Source organism: Scyliorhinus torazame, chromosome 21 (genome assembly GCF_047496885.1).
Source record: "Scyliorhinus torazame isolate Kashiwa2021f chromosome 21, sScyTor2.1, whole genome shotgun sequence".
Taxonomy (NCBI): Eukaryota; Metazoa; Chordata; class Chondrichthyes; order Carcharhiniformes; family Scyliorhinidae; genus Scyliorhinus; species Scyliorhinus torazame.
In genome coordinates this window covers 53,404,987-53,421,339 of record NC_092727.1, presented here as the reverse complement: position 1 = coordinate 53,421,339, position 16,353 = coordinate 53,404,987, and the positions used below count along the sequence as shown (strand labels likewise).

The 16,353-nt window shown below is 50.4% G+C and overlaps 1 long non-coding RNA gene across 1 annotated transcript; it reads left to right on the top strand.

Moving 5' to 3' along the window:
* The first annotated feature begins 897 nt into the window (after positions 1-897).
* LOC140397984 (uncharacterized) lies at positions 898-16,122 on the top strand. Its single transcript, XR_011937372.1, has 3 exons — positions 898-1,047; positions 1,180-1,259; positions 15,993-16,122. It is a non-coding gene; the product is annotated as an uncharacterized lncRNA (long non-coding RNA).
* The last annotated feature ends 231 nt before the right edge of the window (positions 16,123-16,353 follow it).

The following is a 16,353-nucleotide window of genomic DNA, read 5'->3' as shown; positions in this document are numbered from 1 at the left end:
TGCATTTTCTGATGGAAATGTGGTCACAAATAAGTTCTTGGGCGGAATTCTCCCCTACCCGGCGGGGCAGGGGGTCCCAGTGCCGAGGCCCGCCCCGGAGTGGTTTGCGCCCCGCCGGCCTGGCGCCACGCCAAGGGGCTTGGTGCCACGCCGACCAGCACCGAAGGGCCTCCGCCGGCCGGCGCTAGTTGGCGCATGCGCAGGAGCGCCAGCATGTGCTGGCGTCATCCCAGCGCATGCGCGGGAGGGTTCGTCTCTGCATCGGCCATCGCGGAGGACCACAGCGGCCGATGCGGAGGAATAGAGTGCCCCCACGGCACAGGCCCGCCCACGGATTGGTGGGCCCCGATCGCGGGCCAGGCCACCGTGGGGGCACCTCCCGGGACCAGATCCCCTTTTGCCCCCCCCCCGAGAACCCCGGAGGCCGCCCGCGCCGCCAGGTCCCGCCGGTAAGGACCTACTCCAATTTATGCCGGCGGAACTGGCAAAATATGGGCGGGACTTCGGCCCATCGCAGGCCGGAGAATTCGGGCGACCCCGGGGCCCATTGAGTCGCGCCAGTCCGTGCCATTCTCTGAGGCCGGAGATTTCGAAGGACGGCGGGGGCAGGATTCACGCCGACCCCCGGCGATTCTCTAACCCGGCGGGGGATCAGAGAATCCCGCCCCTTATTTCTATGCACCATACTCACGACCTGCAAGGAACAATTTGATGGATTCCCCAGGACTTTGGGATCTTCGAATCACAAGGTTGCATTTTGGGCTAAAATATGCATCGTGTTTTTCAGATGGTTTCGAAGTCTGCAGATATCTCTTCTATGTCCTGTCTCAGGAGGACATCATCGGCAACAGGCCCTATTGCTTGGTGGAACATATGAACCTGGTGTTTCTGCTCTTTGGCATTCAAACCCAATGTAGCGCGATACCTCAGGAAGTGTTTGTTCCACAATTCCTAATGCTGACCTCTCCGTGGATCTTCAAAGTTTTTGAATGGCTGCAAAAAGGGCAGTGGCTGCTCAACCAATGCTGACACCTGCCTCTCACCAAGGTAAGTCTCCTGATTCTCCCTTTCAAGAAGTTGTCTTCTGAATTGTCCCGTGGGGTTCTATCAATGGCAATAAGACATTGCTAGATTGGTGTCACCACCGCTACCACCATGTTTTGTTTCGTATCCATGCAGAAACTATTTGGATCTCTCTTCGGGTAACTTGAGGCTGAATCTCTGTTGGGAAGGTACCCTCCATTCATGATCTTACTCAGGTAGGTTTCTTCAAAAGTACGTTATTTGCGGTATGTACATGATAAGTTTCTTTGTAAGTGCATTACTCTTATATACCGACTAGTCCATCTTTTTTAGATTCTCTTACACATGACTGCTGATGTCATTGTGACATCATGCTACCTATCACTATTTCATTACCACAATTTATTGACCCATTTTTTTCACAGGAGCTATTCTGGTACATCTCTCCTGCATCCTCTCAAGTATACTCACATCATCACTAAAGTGTGGAGACCAGGGCCGGGATTCCCCAACACCAGCTTCCCGACTCTCCCCCACCAATTCTCGGGCACCCACGGGATTCCCGGCGTGCCGGTCGGGGGCTGTTGAAAGCTCCCCCCACCCCCGGCGATTCTCCGGGCCCCAATGGGCCGAGTTACCGACGAGTTTGGCCGAGTCCCGCCGGCTTGGGTTACTCAGGTCCCACACGGCGGGACCTGGAAGGTGAGTCTGTGGGGGCTGTCCTGGAGAGGGGGCGGGGGGATTCGACCCCGGGGCGGGGGGGGCACGGTGGCCTGGCCCGCGATCGGGGCCTACCGATCGGCGGGTGGGCTGGTTCCGTGTGGCATATGTTCCTCCGCGCTGGGCCCCTGGAGGGCTCTGCCACATTGCCCGGGGACCGTGCGGAGAAGGGAACCCCCGCGCATGCGTGGAATCACGCTGGCCGTTCCGCGCATGCGTGGAAATACGCTGGCCGCACATGTGCAAACTCACACCGGCTGTTCTGCAGCAGCTGGTGCTGCGGGGACCACTCCAGCGCCGACCTAGCCCCCTACGAAGGGGAGCGTTCCCCATTATCGGGGACCATTGACGCTGGAGTGTTTGGCGCCGCTTTTCACGCCGGTGTGGGGACATAGCCCCATTATTGGCGAAGCCCCAGAAATAGATTAAGTACTCTAGTTAGGGCCTAAACTCAGATTTATAAAGGGTAAGCATAACTTCATTTGTGCTCAACTCCTCTCTTTCTGAAGTCCAAGATCGCCCTCAATATGGCTAGCCACCTGCAAAAATTGAGACTGATGCATGCCCCAGGTCCCTCTTTTCCTGCATTCTTTCATGGATTGTGCCATTAAGTCCAGCTTTGAGGGGAACTTGTAAGTGGTGGTGTTTCCATCCATCATCTTCTGGGTGTTGGAAAACACAAGTTTGGAGAGTGCTGTCTTGGCAAATTGCCGTACGCATCTTGAAGATGATACACAATGCTGCCAATAGCCACTCATGGTGACAGGGGTGAATATTCAAACGTGTGCATAGGTTGCCAATGATGCAGTTTGCTTTGTTCTGGATGGTGTCAGCGTCTTGAGTCTTGTTGGAACTGCACCCATCCAGACAAGTGGAGAATATTTCATCACACTCCTGACTTGTGCCTTGCAGATGGTATAGCCATCAGTGTAGATAAGTCTAATGCTGTTGTGTATTATAGTCCTTCTTGCTGTGTGTTTTTCTTTTAAGTTTTGTTTGGAAATATTTTTATTGTAATTTTTGACAATTTTTATACAATAACACAGAACAATAGCTAAACAGTAAGAACCCCTCACCCCACGTCCCCTTAGAACAACATAACCTCACCATTAAACGCTCTCACCCCACTTCCCCCCCCCCCCCCCCCCCCAACAGCGAACAGTGACTAACTCTTTAATGTATATTATAAACGGCCGCCATTTAGGGTAAAACACTTCCGCCGACCCTCTCACAGTAAACTTGACTTTCTCGAGGTGCAAAACCGCCATCGGGTCACACAGCCACGCCGAGGCGCTTGGCGGTATAATCGACATTCAGCCCAAGAGGATCCGCCTCCTTGCCTCGACACCTGCCAGAGCTGTGGCACATCCGAAACCCCAAAAATCACCACCAATGGGCAAAGCTCCAACCCAAAGCCCAGGATTGCCAGCATAGTATAAAAAAAAGACCTCCAGAAGACCACCAGCTTTGAGCTCAACCAGAACATGTGCGTGTGGTGCACTGCACCCACCCCCCCTTCAAACACCGACCACATCTATCCTCCACCCCATTGAAAAACTGACTCATTCTAGTCTTCATGAGGCGTGTTCAAAACACTGCTTTTAGCTGCATGAGACAAAGCCTCACACAGGACGAGGTCGGGGTCACCCTCCTCAGTGCTTCGCTCCAAATCTCCTCCTCCAAGATCGTCCCCAGCTCTTCTGTCCACTTTGTCTTCACACCCTCAACCGAGCACATCTCCTCCCCCACTATCCGCTAGCATATCCCCAACATACTGGCCAGCTCAAACCATGAGCAGGATAAAATCCCCTAAGTAAAGCCCTCTGCTTCAGAGGGAAGGCTAGAAAGGATCTTTTGACCCAGCCAAGCAGCTGGAGATACCTGAACCCAGCAGCATCTGGAAGTGCATATTTCTCCTTCAGTTCCCCCAGGCGAGTGAACCAACCCTCTAAAAATAAATCTCCCACCCTCTCCAACCCCTTTTCTTTCCACTCCCTAAACTTCACATCCGACCCAGAAGGCTCGAATAGCTGGTTTGCACAGTTGGGAGTTAGCCTTGAGGCAGCCTTCAAATTGAAATGTTGATGGAGCTGCCTCCAAAGATTTAACGTGGCTACTACCACCGGGTTCGTCGAGTGTTTCTTCGGCACCGCCAGGGGCAGAGCCGTCAACAACACCCCCAGGGGCAGAGCCGTCAACAACACCCCCAGGTTTGCCCCCTTCGCAGTCTCTGCTTCCACCTGGACCCAAACCTCCTCCGAACCCACACACCACTCTAGCACTTTTTCAGCATTGGCCGCCCAATAGTAATGTTAAAGTTTGGCAAGGCCATGCCCACTGCTTGTCTCTCACTCTGAAGCACCATCCTCCTGATCCTCAGGCCCTTTCCCACCCAAATAAAACCAGTCACAAGCTCGTCAATATCCTTGAAAAATGCCTTGGGCAGGAACACCAGGAGTCACTGAAATAAAAATAAAAATCTCGGTAAGATATTCATCTTAACCGATTGCACTCAGCCCACCAGGGATAGTGGGAGACCGTCCCATCCTTGCAGGTTTGTCTTAACTTTCCTTCGCAGATTTGTGTAGTTCAACCTCTGGAGTTTCCCTCAATCTCTTGCTATCTGGACCCCCAAATACCGAAAATGACGTCCTGTTAGCCAGAACGGCAAGCTCCCCTCTCTGCCCCGATGTCCCAACCACCAAGTATTTGAACTTTCCTATATTTAGCTTATATCTAGAAAAGGCCCCATAAACACTGCAAGATCCCCATAAGGTTTCGCACTGACCCCTCTGGATCCCTAATGAAAAAGAGCATATTATTGGTGTACAGAGAGACCCTGGGCTAGATTCTCTGTTTTCGAGTCTATATCCCCACGCCATCATGAAAAGTGTGGGGCGGGATTCTCCCCTACTCGGCGGGGCGGGGTGTCACGGCGAGATGGAGTGGCGTGAACCACTCCGGAGTCAGGCCGCATCAAAGGTGCGGATTTCTCCGCACCTTTAGGGACCAAGCCCTCACCTTTCGGGGCTAGGCTCGCGCCAGAGTGGTTGCCGCCCCGCCGGCTGGCCTGGAAGGCCTTTGGCGCCACGCCAGCTGGGGCCGAAGGGACTCCGCCGACCGGCGGAAGTCCACGCATGCGTGGGAGCGTCAGCGGCTGCTGACATCATCCCCGCGCATGCACAGGGGGGGGTCATCTACGCGTCGGCCATCGCGGAGACCAATACGGCTGACACGTAGTAAAAGAGTGCCCCCACGGCACAGGCGCGCCCGCGGATCGGTGGGCCCTGATCGCAGGCCAGGACACCGTGGGGGCACCCCCCGGGGCCAGATCGCCCCCCCCAGCACCCTGGTGCCAGCTCGCGCCGCCTGGTCCCAACGGTAAGGGAGGTGGTTTAATTCACGCCGGCGGGACCGGCATTACAGCAGCGGGTCTTCGGCCCGTTGCGGGCCGGAGAATCGGCAGGGGGGGTCCGCCGACCGGCGCGGCGCGGTTCCTGCCCCCGCCGAATCTCCGGTGCCGCCGGGGGGGTCGAAGAATCCCGCCCGTGGTCTTTTACGCCAGGAAAACTGGCGTCAAAAGGTCACAGATTCACAGCATCGCAGGGGGCTAGCAGGCAGCTGTCATGGTGCTCACAGCTCCAGCTGCCGATTCGGCCCCCGACCTCTGGGTCAGAGGCCGCGCATGCGCACGGCGGAGGCCTCCAGCGGCCACAGCGTGCTCCATAGTGGACTCAGCCCCCGGACCTGGACCGCAGAAATAGTGCCCCGATCGGCTGCTCACCTGACCCGGACCGCCCGCACAAAAAAAAAACAGTCCTGAATGATGCCCCCCCCTCCAATCGGCCTGCCCCCGACTGTGGCGACCGCGGACTGTGTCCGCAGCTGCCTCGCGAGGTTCCCGAATGGTAGGACCATATTAGAAATATGCTGTCGGGAATTCGGCCAGTCGGGGACGGAGAATAGTGGGGCAGTCCTCAGGCAATGGCCTCAGGTGATGGATACTCAGTTTGGTGCACTCCCCGAGTACACTGCTTTTCGGGGTGGGGGGAGGGGGGGGGGGGGGGAGAATCACAGAACTGGCGCTGGTCCCGATTTCATGCATGAAACTGGATTCTCCGCCATGTCTTCGAACGCGACTTCAGCATTAGGGTGCGGAGAATCCAGCCCCCTATGCGCCACCCTTCCTCTAGCTATGTTTTGAATCCTCAGCACCATGGCTAGTGGTTCTATTGCTAATGCAAACAACAAAGCGGACATCAGACATCCCTGCCTAGTACCCCGGTATACACGAAAGGGCTCAGAAGTCACTTTGTTAGTGCATACACTGGCAAAGAGAGCCACATAGAACAGTTGCACCCATGTTATGAAGCCAGGTCCAAACACTAATTTCTCTGGTATCGCAAACAGATAGTCTCACTTTACCCAGTCAAACGCCTTCTCCGCATCAAACATCAAGCAAAATTATGATCTCCAGAACCCAACCCTCCTGGGGGTAAGCACCATGTTCAGCAGTCTTCTCACATTTGCTGACAACCTCCACCCCATTACATATCCCCAATGACATCCAGGAGACAAGACTCCAGTCTTAACGCCAACACCTGTGCTAGAAGCTTCGCATCCATATTTAACAGGGAGATCGGACGATATGACCCGCAGTCTGCCTGTACATTAATAAATCCTAGTTCTGGCTAAGTCACCAGCAGTTCTGTAGATTCATTGCAAGACAAGATCATGGAACACAACATTGTACCAGATGGGTGCTGGAGATTTGAGGGTAATGTCAGAAGGGGCAAAGTTAAATCGGCTGAAGAACCGACCTGGTGAACTGCGACCATTGGCGACTCGATGCAGTAAACGAGGATGAAGTTAGAGATGGAAAGTTTAAAGGGACCCCATCAGCTTCAACTCTCGGTAAAGTAGAAAAAAATTGGTGTGCTTTTAAACAACAATTTGGATTCCATCTTGTAGCCCTTGGACTGCAGGCAGAGCCTGACGAGAGGCTCATTGCATTGCTGCTCACGTTAGCAGGTCTTCGAGCAACAGAACTATATCATACCTTCGCCTGTTGAAGCGAAGAGGAGCGCAAGGCTACGATGAGGCGTTAAAGTACTTTGATCGGGACTGCTCTCTGAAGAATAACGAAGCGTGTGAGCGTGACACTTTTAGTACGCGTATCCAGAAAGCCATTTTAAGATGTAGAGTAAGAAGTCCTACAACACCAGGTTAAAGTCCAACAGGTTTGTTTTGAATCACTAGCTTTCGGAGCACTGCTCCTTCCTCAGGTGAATGAAGAGGTGGGTTCCAGAAACGTATATATAGACAAAGTCAAAGGTGCAATACGATACTTTGAATGCGAGTCTTTGCAGGTAATTAAGTCTACAGGTTCAGACGGTGCGACTGGAGTGAGGGATAATCACAGGTTAAAGAGGTGTGAATTGTCTCAAGCCAGGACAGTTGGTAGGATTTCGCAAGCCCAGGCCAGATGGCAGGGGGTGAATGTAATGCAACATGAATCCAAGGTCCCGGTTGAGGAAATACTCATGTGTGCGGAACTTGGCTATAAGTTTCTGCTCGGCGATTCTGCATGGTCGCACGTCCTGAAGGCCGCCTTGGAGAACGCTTATCCGAAGATCAAAGACTGAATGCCCTTGACTGCTGAAGTGTTTTTAAGATGTGTCATGCAAGTGAGGTGGCTGCACAACAAAACAGTACACTCACTCTGAAACATTTTGGCACCAATATAGAGGAAGACGCCAGCGCCATAAGCACTGTGACGCCGTGACGCACGTCATAAAGAAACATGGTCTCAGTGCAGGCACCCATTGTAAGTGGCCGACAGGAGCCCCCACCTTGTACTAGAAATGTGGCAATCGACATGGCCCATGGCGATGTCCGGCCTTTGGAAAGGTTGTCCAGGTTCGGCCATGTTGGCCATTTTGTGAAACAAATTTTTTTTCACGTACTACAGTGGACCACATCAGATCAGTCGATGCAGTTGATGAGGTGTCTCCAGACAAACAGTTCTTCATCAATCTCATTACAACCAATGACAAGAAGAGTCCGACCCAGAAAGGTGAAGACATAATCTCAAAAATTGATGACGTTAGTAAGAACAAGCCGGATGCCCTCAAAACCAGATAGGAAATGATGGTGATCATGAATGACTCATTAGTACGCTGCGACCTTGACATTGGAATGGGGCCCAATCTCGTTAGTTGGGCTGCTTTGCACAAGTTGAACAAGAAAATGATTGAGATGTTGGATGAATGTGATTTGAGCTAGTCGTGCACGACACAACGTACATGTTGCCGTTTCATGTTTTGGACATGAAAATCGAATCCATCATAGAAGCGGATGCACGTGAATCCCTGAACCTAGTTGAGCGGCTGTACATTCCAGAAGACGAGTGACCAGCCGAACACTACAAATCCCTACAAGATATGATAGTGCAGTCATTCTATGAGGATTCAACAGAAGTTCAGGACAACAAATCAGATGAAGTGACGGAAGAGCTTAAGAGCATTCCGCAATTCTGGTTAACAGTCTTCAAGGTGGTGGATGTACTCAGTGGCATGATGCAGGAGCATGATGAGCCTGTATTAAAGGATCTACAAGATGTGAATGTTAAATATTCAGAGCATGAAAAGTCGAGGGTCTTCTCTCTGGAGTTTAAGTTTGAGCCGAACGAGTATTTTACAATTGAAGTGATTATGAAAGAATACCAGATGGAATCGTGGCTGACGAGCTTGGATCTTCATTCACTGATGAACTAGAAATCAGAGGGTGCACAGGATGCCAGATCGACTGGGAGAAAGGAAAAATGTCAAGGTGAAAATAATTAAAACTAAACCGAAACACAAGGGTCAGAGTACTCGCAAAACAGTTGTACCAAAGCTGTACCAAATGACTCATTCTTCAATATCTTCAGTCGTCCTGAAGTTCCACAGCATGGAATGTTAAATAAAAGTTCGGCAGCAAAACTCGATGCTGACTTTGAAATTGGCTCTCTCCTGCGCAAATACATAATTCCATGTGCTATGTTGTATTTTACAGGAGACATTATTGCAGACGATACTGACTCCGATGATGAATACTACAAAGACATGTATAAGATTACGGACATGATGCAGAAAGTAAAGAATGGAAGGTGAGCCAGATGAAGATGACTATGCAATGTTCATAAATCTATTTTGCGGCAGTAATGGCGAGCTCGATGAAGGGGCCCAAGAAACACTGCTCCAGTGGTTTGGCGGGACGGACGAGGTGATTACAAGGGACGCCCAGTCCACGCAGGACACCGAGAAGTGTGAGAGCTCTGAGACGGTGCATTCCAAAATGAAAAGTAAGATTGCAATGGCCAACACCTCGGAGGAACAGCTCTTGACTAAGCTGATAACAGAAGACATCTTCCCAATGTTGGAAAAGCTTGCTCCAGAAGCACATCGTGAATCGTCTCAGACCTCTGAAATGGTTCCGGTAGTCGACTCCCTGCTGCTCGAGGTTACTCCACCAGAAGATGAGTTAGAGGAGCTGATGACCATATCGCTATGTAGCTCGTCGGATCACACATATATACTAGAGCAAGACCAAGATGATCCATCGCCTGGATCGTCAGGACCAGAGAGCTTTTGTATTGTCATTTCCAGTGATGAGGAGCCATTAATCATTGTTCCAATAAGGCACAAAGGACAGCACCTGATGTTATAGATGTGACTTCCACCCAGGGGCTTTTTTAGCACAGTGGGCTAAATAGGTGGCTTGTAAAGCAGACCAAGGCCAGCAGAGAGGGTTCAATTCCTGTACGAGCCTCCCCGAACTGGAGCTGGAATGTGGCGACTAGGGGCTTTTCACAGTAACTTTATTTGAAGCCTACTTGTAACAATAAGCGATTTTTATTTCATTTCATTTCAGGCACCAGAGAACGAGGCTCTCAAACCCCCAGATGAGGGCACAGAATTGGGCGAGGCTACACAATCCCTTGCAGACACCCCGGCGCCACAGATCCCAACTGAGGATCCGCACACTTCTTTTTTTTTTCTTTTTTTTTTACAAATTTAGAGTGCCCAATTCATTTTTCCAATTAAGGGGCAATTTAGCGTGTTCAATTTACCTACCTTGCACATCTTTGAGTTGTGGGGGCGAAACCCATGCAAACACGGGGAGAATGTGCAAACTCCACACGGACAGTAACCCAGAGCGGGATTGAACCTGGGACCTCGGCACCGTGAGGTTGCAGTGCTACCACTGCACCACCGTGCTGCCCTGGATCCGCACACTTCGATACACATGGTGCAGACCGGCACTAAAACAGGGGTTGCCAAACTCAAACATTAAAAAAAAATTTGTCAGATGATCGCTAAAACAAAGCGATGACAGAACAAAAAAGAGGAAGAGGAGCAGAGTGGGAGAGCTAGCACATCCCACTGATGAAAACAAAAGAGAAGATGTTGATGTTGTGATTGACATGCTAGAGACAGAAGAAACAGAGAACATACAACAAAGCAACAAACAGCATTGTGGGTAGAAACGGAAAAAGAAGAAGCTGCTGATACACGTGTGGCCATCAAGGAGACATCCCTCCAAAAGGTACAGTATTCAAATGATCCGAAGCAAGAGACCGGCATGCAAACCAGTCGTTGAAAAGGTTGGCAATACCCAAGTGACCACAGGCGTGATCCCATGAGGGAGGCACAATGAGCTGTGCAAAATAGACAGACACTGACCAGGCTTATCCTGTCTATGGACACCCTAGTTAAATCTGTTTAGATTATTTATGCTTATCACAAATGTAGAAAGTAAAGATGGTAATCATGTTGTACACAAACATCAATATCTCCTAAGGAAGGGGGATGTGGTAATATGCCTGTCGATAATATTACATATACTCAGCAGTGTTACCTCCCACCACCAGGTGGCCATGTACATTGCAGTGTGACCTCCCACCAGCAGGTGGCCATGTACATTGCAGTGTGACCTCCCACCAACGTCAGATATAAGTCAGGTGATATCCAGCTATCAACAGAAGGTTATAAGGCGTAAATGAGGACAGCTGTACATCAGGTTAGTTCCAGTAGAGTATAAGGTAACTCGATGATAACTTGGTCTGTATCTGATTGTTACCTAACGACGTGTACATTAATAAATCCTAGTTCTGACTAAGTCACCAGCAGTTGTTGAGATTCATTGCAAGACAAGATCATGGAGCACAACAATGCTCAGTATTATAACATGGTAGCAGAGAGTTAACATTGCCCTGTGGAGGTTTTAAGCGAATTAGAGATTTTTTTCTCTCTCTCTCTCCCTCTCTTTTGACAAAAGTACTATTCCCAGCAGCCGCTGGTGTGAAATGGCTGAAGCCTGAGGCAAATTCTCAAGCTTTGAATAGCCGCGGGTTTCGTCAGGCTCTGAGCAGTGGGGAACTGAAGTGGAAATATGGGCTCAGGTTACCTCATCATCTCATAGGAATCAAAGATTGGCTTTGACTGTGTCACCACCAGGAAAATGTAAGATTCAAGGTCAAGTACTTTTGCAGCTGGATGTGGGTCACTTGGGTACTGAAGAGGGATTTACTCTTCTATTACAATCTATGGATAGGATTTACGAGAAAGATGATCGGTTGAAAGCCTACAATGCGTGGTCAAAGTTTGATCAATGTAAAAAGGCGGACAATCAGTCCATGGATGGGTATATTGTTGTTTGTATAATAAATTGACAAGTTTGACCCAGAGACCTCTGTGTCTGTGCTTGCATTCAGGTTACTGGGTTGCCCACCAATGTCACTCATAGATAGACTCATGGAGAAGATTATCTTTTGGCCGGGATGGCTGCTGACCTCAAAAATAACCTTTGGGCGAGCAATCGTTTCCAACCACTGTCAGGTCACAAACAGGCAGCGCTGCAGTGATGCAAATAATGGAGGACTCCATGGTTGCTAAATTTTGAAACTGCCTGGTAACTAGAAAAAGGCAGCAGTACAAAGATGGAGTTGCTGATAGGTGGTGTGACGGGGTGATGGGGTCGCACTTTGAGCCAATTTATGGGTCGAGACAGAAAGAGGAATGGCAAAGATAGGCGGATGAATGCTGGAAGTGCATGTAGAATGATGAAACAGGTCTTTTTAATATGATTCAAAATATCATGACACAATGAATTGTCCAATGTGCAAATCTTTGAGGTAATGCACGATACAGACATTGAGAACACTAAGGATGACAGATATGAAGGAATTGTTTTGGTGAATGAAAGTCTGAGCCCAGTGGGCTTGGTTGCTGATTGCTTCAACTGTGTGATCAATAGAGGTTGCACTTCTACAGTGTGCCGGATGGACTGGCTCAATTGCTGCTTGGAATTGCCCCTGACAAGGAAGATCCACGTAAGTTTAAATAGTATGAAAAGTTTCAAGAGTTTGGAACAATAAGCTAAAGTCTTTAAAAAGAGTGGTCACCCCAATCAAAATAGCTGGAATAACTCTCTTCATTGGCTCTGATGTGGTCTCCAGGAAGATACTTTATTGTTGAGCAAGGCCTCAATGAAAATAGGCACAGATGAAGTTAGATGTGTAAAATGCCTTGTATTCAGGAAATCTATTGGGGCTGAATTCTCCACCGTCGGGATTCTCCGTTTTGCCGGCATTCCGGGGGTTTCCTGACGGCTTAGGACTGCCCCACAATGGGAAACCCCAGTGACCAGCCAACGAAATGGAGAATCCCACCAGCGTGCCGCACCAGAAATCTGGTGCGGTGGGAAGGAGGAACCTGCCCGTGGTTTCCATTTCACTATTTCAGGGCATTGCAGCATACCATTGAAGAAACTACATGTTTCTTGGTGAGAAGGCAATAGACACGTAGGGCACGTTTTAACCAAAGGGGAACCACAAATCCCATAGCGAGCACTTTTAGCCATGTGTCCCCCAGCGCTCGCAGAGCCGAGAAACACAATGCTATTAAACGGCACTCGGGTTAGATCGGGGACCTCACCGGGAACTAGAGATTGCGACGCCATTTTCAAATGGCATATTGATTACTGGAGCCACGGACATGACCCTCCCCAAGTAACAACTCACTATGAGGAGTCCCCGGGACCCCCGCACCACCCCAACAACCGCGCAGGGCATCAGTGGCCCAATCGCCGCCGCAAACAAAATGCTAGCTTGGTACCTTGGCAGTGCCAACCTGGTACTCTGGCAGTGCCCCTTCAAGCTGGCATTGCCACCTGGGCACATTGGCAGTGTCAGGCTCTCACCCAGGTAGCACTTGCAAGGTGCCAGGTTGGCAGTGCCAGGATGCACAGGTGGCTCCTGCAGTGCCAGGGTATCACCCTGATGAAGTCATCATGTCTCGACACCTTATGAACATGTTACTCGTTGCTGCGTCCCAAATTCATGCTTGGACGTAGATGGGTCCCAGATAGCCTGTGTCCAGTATTTTGTGCAGTATCCAACATCGCACCTTGCCAGGTACTTAAAGGCTTCACGACGAAGATCGCAGAACTCAGTTTGGAGGACAGTATCCTTCTATGGGGAACGCTTATCATGGTCCTGGTCATAGAATTTACAGTGCAGAAGGAGGCCATTCAACCCATCGAGTCTGCACTGGCCCAAGGAAAGATCACCCTACCTAAGACCACGACTCCATCCTATCCCCATACCCCAGTAACTCCATCTAACCTTTTGGACACTAAGGGCAATTTGGCATAGCCAATCTACCTAACCTGCACATCTTTGGACGGTGGGAGGAAACCAGAGCAACTAAAGGGAACCCACGCAGACACGTGGAAAACGTGCAGACTCCACACAGACAGTGATCCAAGCCAGGAATCGAACCTGGGACCCTGGAGCTGTGAAGCAACTGTGCTAACCATTGTGCTATCGTGCTGCCCTGGTGAAACGGCGTGTCCCAATTGTGAGGGTGTCCATAACGTGTCCATAACATGTCCATAACGGTGACCCCGGGGTGTCTAAAATTTAAATGCTGGCCCATAGTTATGTATGGTGACCAGGCATCAACAGCGAAATCGAGAAGTTTGGCTAACAGTGTGACCCGTGCCAGGAACATCAGACGCTTCCATCGAAAACACTCCTCCACCCATGGGAATGGCCGGGAAAACCTTGGAGTCTCGGCCACACATCGATTTATTTGTTTTTGTTATAAATTTAGAGAGTACCCAATTCATTTTTCCAATTAAGGGGCAATTTAGCGTGGCCAATCCACCTAGTCTGCACATCTTTGGGTTGTGGGGGCGAAAATCACACAAACCACGGGGAGAATGTGCATGCTCCACACGGACAGTGACCCAGAGCCTGGATTGAACCCGGGACGTCGGCGCCGTGAGGCAGCATTGCTAACCACTGCGCCACCGTGCTGCCTTCACACACACGGACAATTTTGCCGGTGCTTTCAAGGGATCGATGGTCCTGATCCTTGTCGATGGCCACTCCAAATGGATTGGCGTTCACCAAATGTCCTCCACAATCTGCAAGGCCACGACCGAGTAGCTCCGGCAGTCTTTTAGTACAGATGGCATAGCAGAGGTCCTCGTCTCGGTCAATGGGACAGTGTTCACCAACACAGAATTTGGGGCTTTCTTGCGGGCCAACGGAATTCGCCATGCTCACACTGCACTGTACCACCCGGCATCGAGCAGTCTGGCTGCGTGCGTGGCCTGACATTCAAGCAGGGGTGCAGAAGCAGACGACTGGTTCCCTGGAGTTGCGCCTGGCCCATTTCCTCTTCTGCAGCAGGACTACGCCGTGTGCCACCCCAGGAGTGGCGCCATCAGAGCTGTTAATGGGATGGCGCCTCTACGCATGCCGAGCCTCATGTTGCCAGACATTGATGGGAAGGTCTGCAGTGGACTGGTGGGATCAGAATTGGACTTGAGCAGGCTTGCGCACCTTCGGCATTAATTGGCTGGCACATTTCAATTCAATTTCGAATTGCTAAGCGGACAGTGTTGTATCTGGTACTGGCACAGGGTCGAGAGTTGAATTGGCACATAGATCACCTCCACAGCCGCACCCTGGCATTGGCCAATGCTTGTCCGCATGAGCCGGCAGCAACGGTGCCGCCAGCACAAGTCCTAGAACCCCAGCTGGATGCAGAAGTCTCTGATTCCGACTCTGACATGGAGACGCTGCTGCCGTGGACAAGGACGCAGATAATGATCCGCCAGGGGCGCCACCGCTTATACGCTCAGATCAGGGGCTGGTTTAGCACAGTGGGCTAAACTGCTGGCTTATAATTCAGAACAAGACCAGCAGCGCGGGTTCAATCCCCATACCGGTCTCCCTGAACAGGCGCTGGAATGTGGCGACTAGGGGCTTTTCACAGTAACTTCATCAAAACCTACTTGTGACAATAAGCGATTATTATTATTAAATCACAAACAACGGTCCCCATGTGGTACATGCTGCCGGAACCCATACAGACAGTGCCTGAGGGCCACCCCAGGGCAAAGAGGACCCGAGGTCCTGCCCAATAGCCCATCATGGTGGATGCCATAGGTGGGGGAGAAGTGATAAAACCCTCCCGAGGCATGTGGACTGTGAAGTTCCACGTGATCTCGGACAAATACGAGCTCCCCCAACAGGTGGCGGGGGGGGGGGGGGGGGGGGGGGGGGAGGTTCACCTTTACAAGGGGAGCCCAGCGGACATAAAAACCCCGACTCTGGTGTGGGTTGCGGTGGGAGATCCTTTGGGGATTGGAGTTGTAGATACTAGTACAGTGCTATTAAACCTTTTTGTTTCCTTGTGATCACTCTGTCTGGATTCATTCAATTTTGTTAAACGTTGGGCTGTCTCCAATGTGGTTTATACTGTAGTGGGGTGGGGGGAGAGCGGTGGGGCTTGATGGGGGTCAAGCGATAGGTGGAAATTGACAAAGATGTCAAGGACAGAAGACAAAAAGAATGTAAATGGGGTGAACAGGGCTAAGTGGGGTGCTGATAATGACATATAAAGAGATTAGAATGTGTGAATGGCGGAACAAAGGTGGGCATTAATCACCTCCATTTACCTTCCTTTTGTCTTCTGTCCTCGAGATCTTTGTCAATCTCCACCTTTTGCTGGCCCCCTATCCAGTCCCACCGCTCTATGAACCCCCCCTTTACAGTATAAATCTGACCCCATTTCCAGTTCTCTCTAGCGTTGACAAAGTGTCGTCCCGACTCGAAACGTTAGTTCCCTTTTCTCTCCACAGATGTTGTCAAACCAGCCGGGATTGTCCACTATTTTCTGTTTTTGTTTCAGATTCCAACATCCGCAGTAATTTGCTTCGATATACTGTAATGGACAGACATTTAACGGACAAACAAAATATCAAAACATTTCAAGATGGAGAAATATGTGCTGAAGTTTCCACCTTTGGGTGACCCCAGGAAAATAAAATTGGTTATCTGTACCTCTCACATGAACCTTTGTGATGGTTTTTCAAACGCCGCCAGTTTTATAATACTTTTTATGGGAAAAAGTGGGAAATGATGTCCCTTCAAAGCCAGAGAAATAAAGAAAATCGCAAGTACTTTAGCTGCTGAAATGCTTGCACTTATTGAGGTAGTTGCCCTCATCAGAGATATTATGGGAAATTTTATATCGAGTAGATGCTGAAGAA